At 45.1% G+C, this 18,700-nt stretch overlaps 1 protein-coding gene and 1 long non-coding RNA gene across 2 annotated transcripts in view; one reads left to right on the top strand and one right to left on the bottom strand.

Annotated features, from left to right (window-relative positions):
• The window catches only part of LOC115186470 (NLR family CARD domain-containing protein 3), a 169,496-nt gene that overhangs the window by 106,194 nt on the left and 44,602 nt on the right, over positions 1–18,700 (top strand). The gene's annotated exons all lie outside the window — the stretch shown is intronic.
• On the bottom strand, positions 17,855–18,313 carry LOC115186710 (uncharacterized). The gene is made up of 3 exons (XR_003875847.1): positions 18,282–18,313; positions 17,998–18,173; positions 17,855–17,911 (listed from the first exon to the last, which is right to left on the bottom strand). It is a non-coding gene; the product is annotated as an uncharacterized LOC115186710 (long non-coding RNA).

The raw sequence follows: 18,700 nt of genomic DNA, 5'->3' as shown, positions 1-18,700 counted from the left end.
TCAACAATTAATGTCATTAAATCAATAGAGCACTTGTTAATGATGGCACACCAGCGCTCACAGAAATGATCTGTGCGTTGTCCCAATGATGGTTCTTTTTGCCACCTGAGTCCCCGTGGAATAATGCCTTGACGTACGTAATCACTAAGAGTGACTATATGTAAATGCGTTCTCGTCTGGCGCTTAGATAAATGTAACAGTTCTTTCGAGAGGTCAGAATTACCTCCCGGCATGTCAAAAAGGGACTCCGAAACAATGATTTGATCACGCTCCTTTAGGCTATATTCAAAGTAATCTTGTTTGGGTCTGTGACCAGTGTCAGGAAAATAATTGTCATTCGGCATCGTATTAGAGCTTTTTAGTCGATAGGGTGCTGTTAACTGGGTAACAAAACAATCTAGAAAAAAGAAACGCACACCTATAAAGGCGAGGTGCTGGCTAGCGGAGCAGAACACTAGAAAATAAAGGAAAGCCGCACACTCTAAGAGCTCAGATGCAAAAATTTTAATAACCAACGTTTCGACAGCTAAGCTGTCTTCATCAGGGTATCATCACAAACACTGAGAGATGAGTCATTTATATAGTGTCAAGAGACACACAGGTGTTAGTAGTTTTTTCAGTCAAACCATTAGCTAAATAAATGTACTAAAATGTATTATTCTAAAACACAAACTAAACAAGCATTTCTATAACAGCCTTTGGATACCTTCTTTGTGTGCAGTAGGGTACTTAACTTGAGAGTATGTTTCAGTAAGTAAGACCTAGCAAATACTAACTGTATCTCTTGTCTTACCTTAACCAATAAGGCATGAGGGGGTGTGGTATATGGCCAATATACCATGGCTAAGGGCTGTTCTAAGACAATGCGGAGTGCATGGATACAGCCCTCAGCTGTGGTATATTGGTCATATATCACAGAGGTGGTAAACAGAGGTGGTAAACTGGTTACCAACTTAATTAGAACAGTAAAAATACATGTTTTGTCATACCCGTGGTATACGGTCTGATATACCACAGCTGTCAACCAATCAGCATTCAGGGCTGGAACCACCCAGTTTACAATTAAATGTATAATACGTTTGCTTGGTTAAGTATTTATGCCCTGTCACTAAAACAGTCACACCCTGTCATAGTTGCACTCCGCATACTGTACTGTAGGTTATATAGACTATATGACCAAAAGTATGTGGACACATGCTTGTTGAACATCTCATTACAAAATGATGGGCATAAATATGGAGTTGGTCCACTCTTCTGGGAAGGTTTTTCACACCTTTGCCATATCAGGCCACAGAATCATGTTCAACATCAATAGTACAGAATGTGTCACAAACGCAACATGACAAAACACTACTCTGCAGCAGAGATCTGAATCAAAGGGGGTGTCTATACAGATCTGAATCAATAGGTTTCTCTATACAGGTCTGAATCAATAGGGGTCTGAATCAATAGGGGTCTCTATACAGATATGAATCAATAGGAGTCTCTATACAGATCTGAATCAATAGGTTTCTCTATACAGGTCTGAATCAATAGGGGTCTGAATCAATAGGGGTCTCTATACAGATATGAATCAATAGGAGTCTCTATACAGATCTGAATCAATAGGTTTCTCTATACAGGTCTGAATCAATAGGGGTCTGAATCAATAGGGGTCTCTATACAGATATAAATCAATAGGAGTCTCTATACAGATCTGAATCAATAGGTTTCTCTATACAGGTCTGAATCAATAGGGGTCTGAATCAATAGGGGTCTCTACACAGATCTGAATCAATAGGGGTCTCTACACAGATCTGAATCAATAGGTTTCTCTATACAGGTCTGAATCAATAGGGCTCTGAATCAATAGGGGTCTCTATACAGATATGAATCAATAGGAGTCTCTACACAGATTGAATCAATAGGGGTCTCTATACAGATCTGAATCAATAGGGGTCTCTACACAGATCTGAATCAATAGGGGTCTCTACACAGATCTGAATCAATAGGGGTCTCTACACAAATCTGAATCAATAGGGGTCTCTACACAGATCTGAATCAATAGGGGTCTCTACACAGGTCGGAATCAATAGTGGTGAATGTGAGTGTCTTTGTGTGTGTGTGTGTGTGTGTTTAAAATTGTAAATGTTATTTGTCACAAGCACAAGCACAGTTAAATGCTCAACTTGCAATCCCTGCTGTTTAAGCAAGCCCTGCTGTGTTAAGGCAGATATCTGGGGAAGGGTCCCAAAATACGTCTGCAGCATTGAAATTCCCCAAGAACACAATGGCCTCCATCATTCTTAAATGGAAGAAGTTTCGAACCACCAAGACTCTTCCTAGAGCTGTCCACATGGCCAAACTGAAGGGCCTTGGTCAGGAAGGTGACCAAGAACTTGATGGTCACTCTGACAGAGCTCCAGAGTTCCTCTGTGGAGATGGGAGAACCTTCCAGAAGGACAACCATCTCAGCAGCACTCCACCAATAATGCACTTATGGTAGAGTGACCAGACTGAAGCCACTCATCAGTAAAAGGCACATGACAAGCCGCTTGGAGTTTGCCAAGAGGCACCTAAAGGACTCTCAGACCATGGGATACAAGATTCGCTGGTCTGATGAAACCAAGATTGAACTATTTGGCCTGAATGTCAAGCGTTACATCTGTTAGAAACTTGGCACCATCCCTACGGTGAAACATGGTGGTGGCAGCATCATGCTGTGGGGATGTTTTTCAGCGGCAGGGACCAGGAGACTAGTCAGGATTGAGGGAAAGCTGAACGGAGCAAAGTACAGAGAGCTCCTTGACAAAAAACCTGCTCCAGAGTGCTCAGGACCTTAGACTGGGGCGAAAGTTCGCCTTCCAACAGGACAATGACCCTAAGCACACAGCCAAGACAATGGAGTGGCTTCATGACAAGTCTCTGAATGTCCTTGAGTGACCCAGCCAAAGCCTGGACTTGAACCCGATCGAACATCTCTGGAGAGACCTGAAAATAGCTGTGTAGCGTCCCTCCCCATCCAATCTGACAGAGCTTGAGAGGATCTGCAGAGAAGAATGGGAGAAACTCCCCAAATTCAGGTGTGCGAAGCTTGTAGTGTCATACCCAAGAAGACTCGAGGCTTTAATCACCGCCAAAGGTGCTTCATCAAAGTACTGAGTAAAGGGTCTGAATACATCTGAATACAAAATGTGGAAAAAGCTAAAATATCTTGATTGAATAAGTATTTAACCCCATTATTATGGCAAGCCTAAATCCTTTCAGTAGTAAAAATGTGCTTAAGTCACATAATAAGTTGCATGTGTGTAATAATAGTGTTTAACATAATTTTTTTATGAATACCTCATCTCTGTACCCCACGCATACAATTAATTCTCAGTTTCATTGGTCGAGCAGTGAATTTCAAACACAGATTCAAACAGAAAGACTAGGAGGTTTTCCAATGCCTCGCTAAGAAGGGCACCTGTTGAAAGAAATGTAATAATAATAATTAACCTGACATTGAAATGCCTTTGGGCATGGTGAAGTTATTAATTCCACTTTGGATGGTCTATCAATACACACAGTCCCTACAAAGAAAGAGGCAACCTTTCATTATTTTATAAAATTGGTAGTTACAGTCTTGTCTCCTCGCTGCAACTCCCGTACGGCGAAGGTCAAGAGCCGTGCCTCCTCCGAAACACAACCCAGCCAAGCTGCTTCTTGACACAATGCCCGCTTAACCTGGAAGCCAGCCGCACCAATGTGTCAGAGGAAACACCGTACACCTGCAACCGTGTCAGCATGCATTGTGCCCCATGTCACTAGTGTGCGATGGGACAAGAACATCCCTGCCGGCCAATCCCTCCCCTAACCCGGACGACGCTGGGCCAATTGTTCGCCACCCCATGGGTGTCCCGGTCGCAGCCGGCTGCGAGAGAGCCTGGACACAAACCAGTATCTCTAGTGGCACAGCTAGCACTGCAATGCAGTGCCTTAGACCACTGTGCCACTTGGGAGTTGGGAGGCAAAGGCAACCTTTCTAACTCAGTTGCCGGAGAGGAAGGAAACCACTCAGGGATTTCACCATGAGGCCAATGGTGACTTTAGAACAGTTACAGAGTGGCTGTGCTAGACAACGGCCGAGACAACGGCAGGGGGGTTGCTAACGCTGCCCCGGGGTCGCTCTGACCCGGCCTGGACACGGGGGAACAGCTCCTAACAGTAGTAAAAAATCTGTTCTAGAACCTGTTCAGCTGTGAAACGCACAGTCATGGCTTCAGCACCTTGGAGAAGACCACATGTCTGGACATGTACGGACGTGTACCCATGACAATATTAATATATTTTGTTTCCTACAGCTTACATGGATAAATGAACAAAGGCAACAGTTCACTTTTGTACTACTGGGGTCAGTCTAGGATAGGTCATCACATTCCAAGTTGAATAATATCATGGAGGGGACTGTTTTCACTGCTCCACGTGTCTGGACGTGTCTGGACGTGTCTGGACGTGTCTGGACGTGTACCAGTGACAATATTAGTATCTTTTCTTTCCTTTTCTTTCCTGTTTTGGCATTAAGGTTCAAAATGTCACTTTCTGACCACTTCTTCCATCGGCAAACATTTATGGAAAGGTGTGTTTAAATGAAAAGGGATCCTGTCAAAAAGTGATTGAATTCAAATGGATTTACCTCCTTTTCAGACCGCATCTAAGCAGACTTGACTGTCGTCTATTCAGTTGTCTGTCTCCCTCATGTTGTCTGTGCTGTGACAAGCCTTAATGCATATACATGTTTTTTAAATGCTCAATATGCCAGGTTAATAGAATATTTTTTATATTTAAACCCACTTGACTGACTGGACCTGAATTTTTCTACCACTAACTTCCCACCTGTTTTGAAAATATGATTTTTCCTGTTCTCCTTCATTTAAGATCGTTGTATTGTACATAGTTTTGTTGTTGTGAATACTGTCATTAGTATTGGTAGTAAATTGTGTACTCAACATAGGTTGATTGTCGTGTTATTCATGTAACAGTTACATTGCAACTTATTAATGGACAATACTTAAGCTGTTTTTAATGATCTGTTACATTAAAGGGGCAATCTGGGATTCAAAAAATAACAAAGCCGTCACCCTGCCATTCTTTGGGGGCAAACAGCCGAGGGATGGGGTAAGTTATATTCTTCATGAAGCAATGGCTACAATATATATCATTCATTTAAAGCCCACAAATGCATGTACCAATCACAGATTTCTGCTTTAAATGTCTGGATACATTATGGCATAAAAATCCCTCAAAGAAGCAACAATGTCATTAATCACTAATTCACAATACATTTTAGATATTTTGTCAGAAGTAACGCATTTATTTGATTTTAGTTACATATAAACTTTATCAAAGATGATGCCTATATCTATATTTAATACATTAAACTCATTGGTTATTTGTCATCCAATCAAACGAATGCACATTAAAAGACACTTGATTCAATCATATAACTGTATTTACCTGTTTTCAGTGGGCCGCAAGTTGCTTGACTGGTGAATACAGTATGTAACACCTATTACTTGTTGATCCTTTCATGCAGCTGTTTTCAAATGTATAATATGTTTACTTGGGTGAGTATTAATGTCCTGTTAATACAACCTCACCCTATCAGTGGTCTACTCTGTCACCAATATAACAGGTTATAACATCACCGTGGATGACTAGACCTGTTAATAATACTACCCTATCAGTGGTCTACTCTGTCACCAATATAACAGGTTATAACATCACCGTGGATGACTAGACCTGTTAATAATACTACCCTATCAGTGGTCTACTCTGTCACCAATATAACAGGTTATAACATCACCGTGGATGACTAGACCTGTTAATAATACTACCCTATCAGTGGTCTACTCTGTCACCAATATAACAGGTTATAACGTCACCGTGGATGACTAGACCTGTTAATAATACTACCCTATCAGTGGTCTACTCTGTCACCAATATAACAGGTTATAACATCACCGTGGATGACTAGACCTGTTAATAATACTACCCTATCAGTGGTCTACTCTGTCACCAATATAACAGGTTATAACATCACCGTGGATGACTAGCACCTGCTCTGCCCTACATAATGGTACATTATAATGAGATTAGAGGCACCCCACCCTACGGGCTGGAAATGAATGGATCAAATCATATGATTCAATTTCATTTCATTTTTGAGGACTGCCCATCTAATTAAACACATGTTATGGTTATTTTGCTCACTGCCAATTGCTCAGGCAAAATGTCACCCTATGTAAAATAAATAAAAAATGGTTACAAATGTGCGTGAAGAGTCTTCACTGAGTTCAGACTGGCTGTTGCTGGTTGGATGTATGGCTGTGGCTGAAAAGTATGAAGTATAGTTGTGTTGGAGAAATGGAGGATCTACAAGGGGATTGCTTGTGATGGGGATAGTTACGTGTCTGTTAGTGATGAGAGTCCCTCTCTGGCCCTCCTCCCCCAGCCATATTGTCTCCCAGCAGTCCCTCTCTGGTCCTCCACCTCCAGCCATGTTGTCTCCCAGCAGTCCCTCTCCGGTCCTCCACCCCCAGCCATGTTGTCTCCCAGCAGTCCCTCTCCGGTCCTCCTCCCCCAGCCATGTTGTCTCCCAGCAGTCCCTCTCTGGTCCTCCTCCCCTAGCCATGTTGTCTCCCAGCAGTCCCTCTCTGGTCCTCCACCCCCAGCCATGTTGTCTCCCAGCAGTCCCTTTCTGGCCCTCCTCCCCCAGCCATGTTGTCTTCCAGCAGTCCCTCTCTGGCCCTCCTCCCCCAGCCACGTTGTCTCCAAGCAGTCCCTCTCTGGTCCTCCTCCCCCAGCCATGTTGTCTCCCAGCAGTCCCTCTCTGGTCCTCCACCCCCAGCCATGTTGTCTCCCAGCAGTCCCTCTCTGGCCCTCCTCCCCCAGCCATGTTGTCTTCCAGCAGTCCCTCTCTGGCCCTCCTCCCCCAGCCACGTTGTCTCCCAGCAGTCCCTCTCTGGTCCTCCTCCCCCAGCCATGTTGTCTCCCAGCAGTCCCTCTCTGGTCCTCCTCCCCCAGCCATGTTGTCTCACAGCAGTCCCTCTCTGGTCCTCCTCCCCCAGCCATGTTGTCTCCCAGCAGTCCCTCTCTGGTCCTCCTCCCCTAGCCACGTTGTCTCCCAGCAGTCCCTCTCCGGTCCTCCTCCCCCAGCCATGTTGTCTCCCAGCAGTCCCTCTCCGGTCCTCCTCCCCCAGCCATGTTGTCTCCCAGCAGTCCCTCTCTGGTCCTCCACCCCCAGCCATGTTGTCTCCCAGCAGTCCCTCTCCGGTCCTCCTCCCCCAGCCATGTTGTCTCCCAGCAGTCCCTCTCTGGTCCTCCACCTCCAGCCATGTTGTCTCCCAGCAGTCCCTCTCTGGTCCTCCTCCCCCAGCCATGTTTTCTCCCAGCAGTCCCTCTCTGGCCCTCCTCCCCCAGCCATATTGTCTCCTAGCAGTCCCTCTCCAGTCCTCCTCCCCCAGCCATGTTGTCTCCCAGCAGTCCCTCTCTGGTCCTCCTCCCCCAGCCATGTTGTCTCCCAGCAGTCCCTCTCCGGTCCTCCTCCCCTAGCCACGTTGTGACTTCTGAAGGTAATTGGTTGCACCAGATCTTATTTAGGGGCTTCATAGCAAAGGGGGTGAAAACATATGCACCCACCACTTTGAAGTTTTAAATTTGTTAAAAAAATTTGAAACAAGTAATTTTTTTCATTTCACTTCACCAATTTGGACTATTTTGTGTATGTCCATTACATGAAATCCAAATAAAAATATATTTAACCCTCCCGTTGTCCTGGGGTCCCGTTGACCCGGCCCTGATCACAGGGTCCCCGTTGTCCTGGGGTCAAAGTGACCCGGGCCCCACTACCAAAAGGTGTATGATATTTCTTTATTTTGCTGTGTAGCATCTTCGAGGGAGACAGCGAGAGCTGGTGCAAACATCTCCCCACTGGTTGAACCGGTTCCGCCACAGCCACTGTGCTACTATTGTCATGGGTATAAGTGCTTGCGTACATGTCGGGACGTGTGGGGCCAATGACCAGGGTGATATTATTGAACGTGTGAAAGGCTGAGCCGTCCTACACTGAGCCCCGTGGTACAAGGGCGGAGTACACATAAAGCCATTCCCATAAGACATGTGGCTCAGTGAACACAATTGCCTACTGTCGCTCAGTGAAGCCAATGTCATCCTCCAAGGTGTTATTGAACCTGTGATTGGGCAACCTGTCCTACACTGAGCCCAGTCCAGTCCAGTCCCTACATGTCCAGAACCGTGGTCTTCCCTAAGGGGACTGAAGCCATTACCGAGAGGTTCACTGCAGAGCCGGTCCTAGAACAGCTTTCTTCAAATGTCCAGCAAGACTACTCGGATCCCAAAGAAGAAGAAGATGTGTCAGAAGACGAAGACGGGGAGGAATACGACCCCGAGCGGGACGCGTCCTCTTCAGAGGAAGACGAAGACGACAACATCAAATGGTCTTCTGTGGCCTATCACAACCAGGCCAGGCTGGCAGAGCGTAGGGGCCCGGGCATGACCCGGGAACCCACAACCTACGTCGTGTCCCATGTCCGTGACATGGAGTCGACATTCTCCCTGTTCATCACACCGGCAATACAAATAATCATCTTGGACATGACAAATCTGGAGGGGGTTCGAAAATACGGAGACGGCTGGCAAGCCATGGACGGCACCGACCTGCATGCCTATATAGGGCTACTAATCTTAGCCGGTGTATACAGGTCCCGAGGTGAGGCCGCAGCCAGTCTATGGGATGCCGAGAGCGAAAGGGCCATATTCCGTGCCACCGTGCCGCTCAAGCTCTTTCACACCTACTCGAGACTGCTACGATTCGATGACCGTGAGTTGAGACCCGCAAGACGCGCCACGAACAAACTGACAGGCATAAGAGATGTCTGGGACAAGTGGGTGGAGCGGTTGCCAGTCCTCTACAACCGAGGGCCTGACGTGACAGTGGACGAGCAACTGGTTCCATTCAGAGGTAGTGTGTGTGTGTATATATAATAAAAGTCATTTTCCACTACTGACTTGTGTGGCTGTTTCTGTGACACCGATACTAATCCACACCCATCATCATCGTCATCATCCTGCTAATCTCTTTTTTCCATTTCCAAAGTTCGCTGTCCTTTCCGGCAGTACATGCCCAGCAAGCCAGCGAAATACGGGATCAAGTCATGGGTGGCTTGCGACGCCAAATCCAGCTACGCTTGGAAGATGTAAGTGTACACAGGGAAGGCGACCAGCGGAGGCCCAGAGAAGAACCAGGGGATGCGGGTTGTCCTGGATCTGACACAGGGACTGAGGGGTCACAATGTCACATGTGACAATTTCTTTACGTCTTATGAACTCGGACAGCAGCTCTTCAAGAGGAACATCACCATGGTTGGCACGGTTCGAAAGAATAAGCCTAAGCTCCCCCCTGCACTGCTTGCGTCAAGGGACAGAGGGGTCCTCTCGTCAAAGTTTGCCTTCACGCCCACCACCACTCTAGTTTCCTACCTCCCAAAGAAAAGCAAGAACGTGTTACTTCTGAGCACACTGCCCACAGAGGTTGAAATTAGCCATCGCCAGGACAGCAAGCCAGCCATCATCCTAGACTACACCTGCAACAAAGGAGGTGTGGACAACCTAGATAAGGTGATTGGAACGTACAGCTTCAGAAGGATGACTGCCCGCTGGCCCCTGGACATCTTCCACAACATCATTGATGTTTCCTCCTACAATGCCTTTGTCATATGGAGAGAGATCAACCCTAGCTGGATGCCTCGTAAGCAGAACAAGAGGAGGGTGTTCCTGGAGCAGCTGGGAAAGGCACTTGTGACTCCGTTCATTGAAAGAAGGGAGCGGCTCCCCCGCACAGACACATCTGCAGCAGTTGTGAAAGCTGTTCAGAGGGCTAGATTGTGTCACGATCTACCTGACGAGCGACTAGCCACTGACCCGGCCACTGCCCCGTCCGGGCCCAGTAAGAGGAAGAGGTGTCAGATCTGCCCACCCAAGAAGGACAGTAAAACAAAACTGTGTGCTGCAGGTGTTAGAAATATATCTGCAAAGGCTGTGCACATGCATACTGTCACACATGTGCTACTTGGGGCTGACCCCGAGGACAGCGGGTGTATACATAATACCAGGACAACGGGAGGGTTAAATTGCAAGTTGTAATGCAACAAAATAGGAAAAACGCCAAAGGGGGTGAATACTTTTGCAAGGCACTGTACGTGGCTACATGTAGCGTGTTGTTTCCTGATGACTGTTTTAGGATGTTGTGTGACTTTGCTCTCAGGGAGATGACTGATAGAAGAAGAACTGAAATAAGGGAACACATTGTTACTTTGGCCCAATGCCTAGAAACTACGTGTTCAAGATCATTATCAGCTTTTTGCACCCTGAGAGCAGAGACGCCTAGTTTGTGAATGAGTGGTGGTGGCTGCATCATGTTATGGTTATGCTTGTCATTGGCAAGGACTACAGATTTTTTTCGGACACAAATTAATGGAATAGAGCTAAGCACAGGCAGAATCCTAGAGGAAAACCTCCTTCAGTCTGCTTTTCTACAGTCATTGGGAGAAAAATGTACCTTTCAGCACAACAATAACCTAAATCAAAAGGCCAAATATACACTGGAGTTGCTTACCATGACGACATTTAATGTTCGTAAGTGGCCTAGTTACAGTTTTGACTTCAATCGTTTTGAAATCTATGGCAAAATATCTGCAATGATCAGCAATCAACTTGAAAGAGGTTGAAGAATAATAAATAAATTGCAATTATTGTAAAATCCAGGTGTGCAAAGCTCTAAGAGACGAACCCAGAAAGACTCACAGCTCCCAAAGGTGATTCTAGCATGTATTGACTCAGGGGTGTGAATACTTATATAAATGAGATATTTCTGTATTTAATTTTCAATACATTTGCAAACATTTCTAAAAACATGTTTTCACTTAGTCATTATGGGGTATTGTGTGTTGATGGGTGAGAAAAATGATAAATTTAATCAATTTTGAATTGGAATAAGTCAAGGGGTATGAATACTTTCTGAAGGCACTTTAGTACATGTTTTTACCTTAAACATCAATTAACTGAACAAGTTAACTCTGATTTGTTTCATATTTGCATGTGTTTTATCTTTATCTACTGCATTTGACATCATCTAAGGGGTTTGTGTTGTGCCCCCCATTGGTTGAGACACAAGATGCTCTTGAATGTTGTGGCTGATAAATGTACTAAAATGGGATTAAAATTTAAATGTCAACTTTCAAATGGTACCACAAAGATGGATGGAGGACCACACATCAGAATGTTGACTTGAATGGTACCACAAAGATGGATGGAGGACCACCCATCAGAACGTTGACTTGAATGGTACCACAAAGATGGATGGAGGACCACACATCAGAACGTTGACTTGAATGGTACCACAAAGATGGATGGAGGACCACCCATCAGAACGTTGACTTGAATGGTACCACAAAGATGGATGGAGGACCACACATCAGAACGTTGACTTGAATGGTACCACAAAGATGGATGGAGGACCACACATCAGAACGTTGACTTGAATGGTACCACAAAGATGGATGGAGGACCACACATCAGAACGTTGACTTGAATGGTACCACAAAGATGGATGGAGGACCACACATCAGAACGTTGACTTGAATGGTACCACAAAGATGGATGGAGGACCACCCATCAGAATGTTGACTTGAATAGAAATATCTGTTGTTTTTAATTATCCTGTCAATTCTCCATAGGAAACATATTGAAATTATAGAAATACAGCGGTCTAAGGCACTGCATCTCAGTGCTAGAGGCGTCACTACAGACCTGGGTTTGATCCCAGTGTTTCTATCTCAAACAGTTTTGTTAATTTTCAGTCTTCTGTGATGTACAGTACCGGTCAAAGTTTGGACACAACTACTCATTCCAGGGTTTTCTTTATTATTACTATTTTATACACTGTAGAATAATAGTGAAGACATCAACACTATGAAAACTACGAAATAACGCATATAGAATCATGTAGTAACCAAAAAAGTGTTAAACTAATTCATTTTTATTTTTTATTTTAGATTCTTCCAAGTAGCCACCCTTTGCCTTCATGACAGCTTTGAACACTCTTGGCATTCTCTCAACCAGCTTCATGAAGTAGTCACCTAGAATGCATTACAATTAACAGGTGTGCCTTGTAAAAAAGATCATTTGTGGAATTTCTTTCCTTCTTAAAATGCGTTTGAGCCAATCAGTTGTGTTGTAACAAGGTAGGGGTGGAATACAAAAGATAACCCTATTTGGTAAAAGACCAAGTCCATATTATGGCAAGAACATCTCAAATAAGCAAGGAGAAATGACAGTCCATCCTTATTTTAAGACATGAAGGTCAGTCAATCAGGAAAATGTCTAGAACTTTGAAATTTTATTCAAGTGCAGTCGCAAAAACCGTCAAGCACAATGATGAAACTGGCTCTCATGAGAACCGCCACAGGAAAGGAGGACCCAGAGTTACCAGCCTCAGAAATTGCAGCCCAAATAAATGCTTCACAGAGTTCAAGTAACAGACACATCTCAACATCAACTGTTCAGAAGAGACTGCGTGAATCAGGCCTTCATGGTCGAATTTCTGCAAAGAAACCACTACTAAAGGACACCAATAGGAAGAAGAGACTTGCTTGGGCCAAGAAACATGAGCAATGGACATTAGACTGGTGGAAATCTGTCCTTTGGTCTGATGAGTCAAAATTTGAGATTTTTGGTTCCATCCGCCATGTCTTTGTGAGACGCAGAGTACGGATAATCTCTGCATGTGTGGTTCCCACAGTGAAGCATGGAGGAGGAGGTGTGATGGTGCTTTGCTGGTGACACAGTTTGTGATTTATTTAGAATTCAAGGCACACTTAACCAGCATGGCTACCACAGCATTCTGCAGTGATATGCCATCCCATCTGGTTTGCACTTAGCGGGAATATAATTTGTTTATCAACAGGACAATGACCCAACACACCCAGGCTGTGTAAGGGCTATTTGACCAAGAAGGAGAGTGATGGAGTGCTGCATCAGATGACCTGGCCTCCACAATCACCTGACCTCAACCCAATTGAGGTCGGGTTGAACCACAAAGTGAAGGAAAGCAGCCAACAAGTGCTCAGCATATGTGGGAACTCCTTCAAGACTGTTGGAATAGCATTCCAGGTGAAGCTGGTTGAGAGAATGCCAAGAGTGTGCAAAGCTGACATCAAGGCAAAGGGTGGCTAATTTGAAAAACCTCAAATCAAAAATATATTTATGGTTTGTTTAACACTTTTTTGTTTACTACATAACTCCATACGTGTTATTTCATAGTTGTGATGTCTTCACTATTATTCTACAGTCTAGAAAATAGTAGAAATAATGAAAAACCCTGGAATGAGTAGGCGTGTACAAAGTTTTGACTGTTACTGTATTTAAAGTGTAATATTGGGATGCAAACTCAAATGTAATACATTTAAACATTTAAACCATAGCCATGTGTTTGTGGTGTACACTTTTGTTTCAAAGTAGATTTGTTTAAAGACTATCAAGAAACACTCTGTGGGACCCTGATTTAGCCCACTGCAGTAAAAGTGAAATGAGATCAAATTCAACCATTTCTCTTTTATAGTTATGAAGACATGAATGTCTAATGATATGGTGTGGTATGCGAAGTGGGTCAACTTTGAGCATCTTCATCTCTTGAATGTTTTGGCATTCAGATCCAAAATGTCACTTTCTGACCACTTCTTCCATGTGCAAACATTTCTGACCAGTTTCCCAGTGCCTACCTATGAAAAACATCCCCACAGCATGATGGTGCCACCACCATGCTTCACTGTGGGGATGGTATTCTCGGGGTGATGAGAGGTGTTGGGTTTGCGCCAGACATAGCATTTTCCTTGATGGCCAAAAAGCTCAATTTTAGTCTAATCTGAGCAGAGTACCTTCTTCCATATGTTTGAGGAGTCTCCCACATGCTTTTTGGCGAACACGAAACGTGTTTGCTTATTTTTTTTCTTTAATCTGTTCCTCCATCAATATCACGGTCGTAGTCATCGTCATCATCGACATCATAATAGTCATCCTCCTCCTCTTCATAGTTTCTGCCCTCAATAAAAGCCCTTCTGAACGATTCACATTGTCCTTCTGCATGCTGGAGCTCATCAAGCTTTCCTGCAAGGACAGCTCTTTCCCCAAGACAACATCCATCTTGCTCTGTGTAATGTTGTAAGGCCTCCACGATCAGTTCCTGCTCTGTGTAATGTTGTAAGGACTCCACGATCAGTTCCTGCTCTGTGTAATGTTGTAAGGCCTCCACGATCAGTTCCTGCTCTGTGTAATGTTGTAAGGCCTCCACGATCAGTTCCTGCTCATGTGAGTAGAACATCTTGACAGTGAAGACATCGTCCTCAATCTACCGCTTCTCTTCACAAAGAGCACCAAGAGCCTTAGCTTGAGGTGCACCTCCCCATCATCCTCTGCTCCTCCTGCTCTCCAGGACCAATCAGTGCTGTCCACCTGCACTGCATCCTCATACACCAGGGCCTGTAGGAGCTGTGAGGACAAACCTGGTCTCCTCAGGTTGTAGTCCTTCACATGTGTTTTTATGCTCCTACCGACCGTGGCCTTTTGGACAGGCAGTTGGCAATACCTTGACCATGTTTTGATAACAGATAATCAATACCTTGACCATCTATTGATAACAGATAATCAATACCTTGACCATCTATTGATAACAGATAATCAATACCTTGACCATCGATTGATAACAGATAATCAATACCTTGACCATCTATTGATAACAGATAATCAATACCTTGACCATCTATTGAAAACAGATAATCAATACCTTGACCATCTATTAATAACAGATAATCAATACCTTGACCATCAATTAATAACAGATAATCAATACCTTGACCATCGATTGATAACAGATAATCAATACCTTGACCATCTATTGATAACAGATAATCTGTCACAGCTGTGGAAAGGAGTAGACCAAGGTGCAGCGTGGAAGATGTTCATCTTGTATTTATTTTACTCAGGACACTCTGACAATCAAACAAAACGACAGCAAAACAGTTCTGTCAGGTTTCACCAACTAAACAGAAAATAACTAACCACAAGGACAAAGGAAAAACAGGATGCCTAAGTATGGCTTCCAATCAGAGACAACGAAAGACACCTGCCTCTGATTGGAAACCATACCCAGCCAAAACATAGAAAAAAAACATAGATTGCCCACCCACCTATCACACCCTGGCCTAGCTAAACAGAGAAAACACAGCTCTCCTAGGTCAGAGTGTGACATAATCAATACTTTGACCATCAATTGATAACAGATAATACAGACAGAAAATATGTTAAAGGTAATCCAATCTAAAAAAATAAAATAAAAAAATGACCTAAAGCTGCTATAGAATTACTCTGAAACCAAGATCAGAAACAGATACAAATAAACATTATTGTGTTTGACCACCCAGAATTATCATAGAACTGATATGAGTTGACTTGTTCCTATTGTTGAATATATATCTATAACCTGCATACTTTCAGGCCACAGAGGAACCTCCGTTCTAGCAGCAGACTGAAGGTTCCCTCCAGATTGGCCCTCAATCTGTTCCTCTGCAGTCTGTGGAGTGCAGTCTGGAAGAGACTGCTGGTGGGGGACCATCAATCTGTTACTCTGCAGTCTGTGGAGTGCAGTCTGGAAGAGACTGCTGGTGGGGGACCATCAATCTGTTACTCTGCAGTCTGTGGAGTGCAGTCTGGGAGAGACTGCTGGTGGGGGACCATCAATCTGTTCCTCTGCAGTCTGTGGAGTGCAGTCTGGAAGAGACTGCTGGTGGGGGACCATCAATCTGTTCCTCTGCAGTCTGTGGAGTGCAGTCTGGAAGAGACTGCTGGTGGGGGACCATCAATCTGTTACTCTGCAGTCTGTGGAGTGCAGTCTGGAAGAGACTGCTGGTGGGGGACCATCAATCTGTTCCTCTGCAGTCTGTGGAGTGCAGTCTGGAAGAGACTGCTGGTGGGGGACCATCAATCTGTTACTCTGCAGTCTGTGGAGTGCAGTCTGGAAGAGACTGCTGGTGGGGGACCATCAATCTGTTACTCTGCAGTCTGTGGAGTGCAGTCTGGAAGAGACTGCTGGTGGGGGACCATCAATCTGTTACTCTGCAGTCTGTGGAGTGCAGTCTGGGAGAGACTGCTGGTGGGGGACCATCAATCTGTTACTCTGCAGTCTGTGGAGTGCAGTCTGGAAGAGACTGCTGGTGGGGGACCATCAATCTGTTCCTCTGCAGTCTGTGGAGTGCAGTCTGGAAGAGACTGCTGGTGGGGGACCATCAATCTGTTACTCTGCAGTCTGTGGAGTGCAGTCTGGAAGAGACTGCTGGTGGGGGACCATCAATCTGTTCCTCTGCAGTCTGTGGAGTGCAGTCTGGAAGAGACTGCTGGTGGGGGACCATCAATCTGTTCCTCTGCAGTCTGTGGAGTGCAGTCTGGAAGAGACTGCTGGTGGGGGACCATCAATCTGTTACTCTGCAGTCTGTGGAGTGCAGTCTGGAAGAGACTGCTGGTGGGGGACCATCAATCTGTTCCTCTGCAGTCTGTGGAGTGCAGTCTGGTAGAGACTGCTGGTGGGGGACCATCAATCTGTTCCTCTGCAGTCTGGAAGAGACTGCTGGGGGGGGACCATCAATCTGTTCCTCTGCAGTCTGTGGAGTGCAGTCTGGGAGAGACTGCTGGTGGGGGACCATCAATCTGTTCCTCTGCAGTCTGTGGAGTGCAGTCTGGAAGAGACTGCTGGTGGGGGACCATCAATCTGTTCCTCTGCAGTCTGTGGAGTGCAGTCTGGAAGAGACTGCTGGTGGGGGACCATCAATCTGTTCCTCTGCAGTCTGTGGAGTGCAGTCTGGAAGAGACTGCTGGTGGGGGACCATCAATCTGTTACTCTGCAGTCTGTGGAGTGCAGTCTGGAAGAGACTGCTGGTGGGGGACCATCAATCTGTTCCTCTGCAGTCTGTGGAGTGCAGTCTGGAAGAGACTGCTGGTGGGGGACCATCAATCTGTTCCTCTGCAGTCTGTGGAGTGCAGTCTGGTAGAGACTGCTGGTGGGGGACCATCAATCTGTTACTCTGCAGTCTGTGGAGTGCAGTCTGGTAGAGACTGCTGGTGGGGGACCATCAATCTGTTCCTCTGCAGTCTGTGGAGTGCAGTCTGGAAGAGACTGCTGGTGGGGGACCATCAATCTGTTCCTCTGCAGTCTGTGGAGTGCAGTCTGGAAGAGACTGCTGGTGGGGGACCATCAATCTGTTACTCTGCAGTCTGTGGAGTGCAGTCTGGAAGAGACTGCTGGTGGGGGACCATCAATCTGTCCCTCTGCAGTCTGTGGAGTGCAGTCTGGAAGAGACTGCTGGTGGGGGACCATCAAAAAAAAAAAACTGAGAAAGAACCTATCGATTGTTCCTACAACATAACAACACTGACATTCCTGCCCCAATCCCTAATGGTGTCCAGTGTTGTTCCTACAACATAACAACACTGACATTCCTGCCCCAATCCCTAATGGTGTCCAGTGTTGTTCCTACAACATAACAACACTGACATTCCTGCCCCAATCCCTAATGGTGTCCAGTGTTGTTCCTAAAACATAACAACACTGACATTCCTGCCCCAATCCCTAATGGTGTCCAGTGTTGTTCCTACAACATAACAACACTTACAGATGTGACAACATTTCTAATCAATACTGAAATTCTATGCTTAGATTGTTGATACAATGGTTTACCTGGAAGAGACTGTGCAATTTCTTCCATTTCCCTTTTTGCCTCTGTTGCAACTTCTGTTGCTGGGGAAACCCTCTATGGCAGAGAGTCCACTGCATCAAAACAACAGGAAATGTTAGGAACATCACTGGAGTCAACCAGCATCAAGTAAATGAATAACAATTCCAAGTGTACTAACGTAGCCTCTGGCGTTTTCCCATGGTGGAGAAGTGCATCAGTCAGGAGGTCAATAAGATGGGACGGACTCATTTCTTTGGTGACCTTCCCAAAGCGCCTCAGATACGACCACAGCCTCTCCATCTGCTCCCCATCTGCCAGTCCAGCACCTTCCACATATCGGGTGTTGAATTTCATCTACAAATATAAAATCATGTCATACCATGGTAAAAGGGTTATTTGGTTAAAACCTTATAAAATATGAATAAATACCTAGTGATAATATTAATGATCCTGTTCAAGTACCTGACATGGCAAGTCATGTCCATCAGCATGGACAACTGGCACAACCAATTTGGTCCCATGATTCAATTCAGGAAAGTTTCTCTAAAAAGTTATGGACAAAATGTTCATGTTAAAACTATTGTTGGAGAAACTGCTTTTCAAATGTTAAAATCAATGAGATCTTGAATAAATAAAGTTCATTACTTGCACATGTAGCTGCATCTGGCATCAATGTCCTCCATGAAGATGAGATTGATGTTCTGGCCTCTCATCCCCTCCTTCATCTCTCAGCAGGTTCACTGCATCTGGCATCAATGTCCTCCATGAAGATGAGACTGATGTTCTGGCCTCTCAACCCCTCCTTCATCTCTCAGCAGGTTCACTGCATCTGGCATCAATGTCCTCCATGAAGATGAGACTGATGTTCTGGCCTCTCATCC

The sequence above is a fragment of the Salmo trutta genome, unplaced genomic scaffold (genome assembly GCF_901001165.1).
Source record: "Salmo trutta unplaced genomic scaffold, fSalTru1.1, whole genome shotgun sequence".
NCBI classification, from domain to species: domain Eukaryota; kingdom Metazoa; phylum Chordata; class Actinopteri; order Salmoniformes; family Salmonidae; genus Salmo; species Salmo trutta.
The sequence above is the reverse complement of the archived record's forward strand: the minus strand, read 5'-3'. Positions and strand labels throughout refer to the sequence as shown.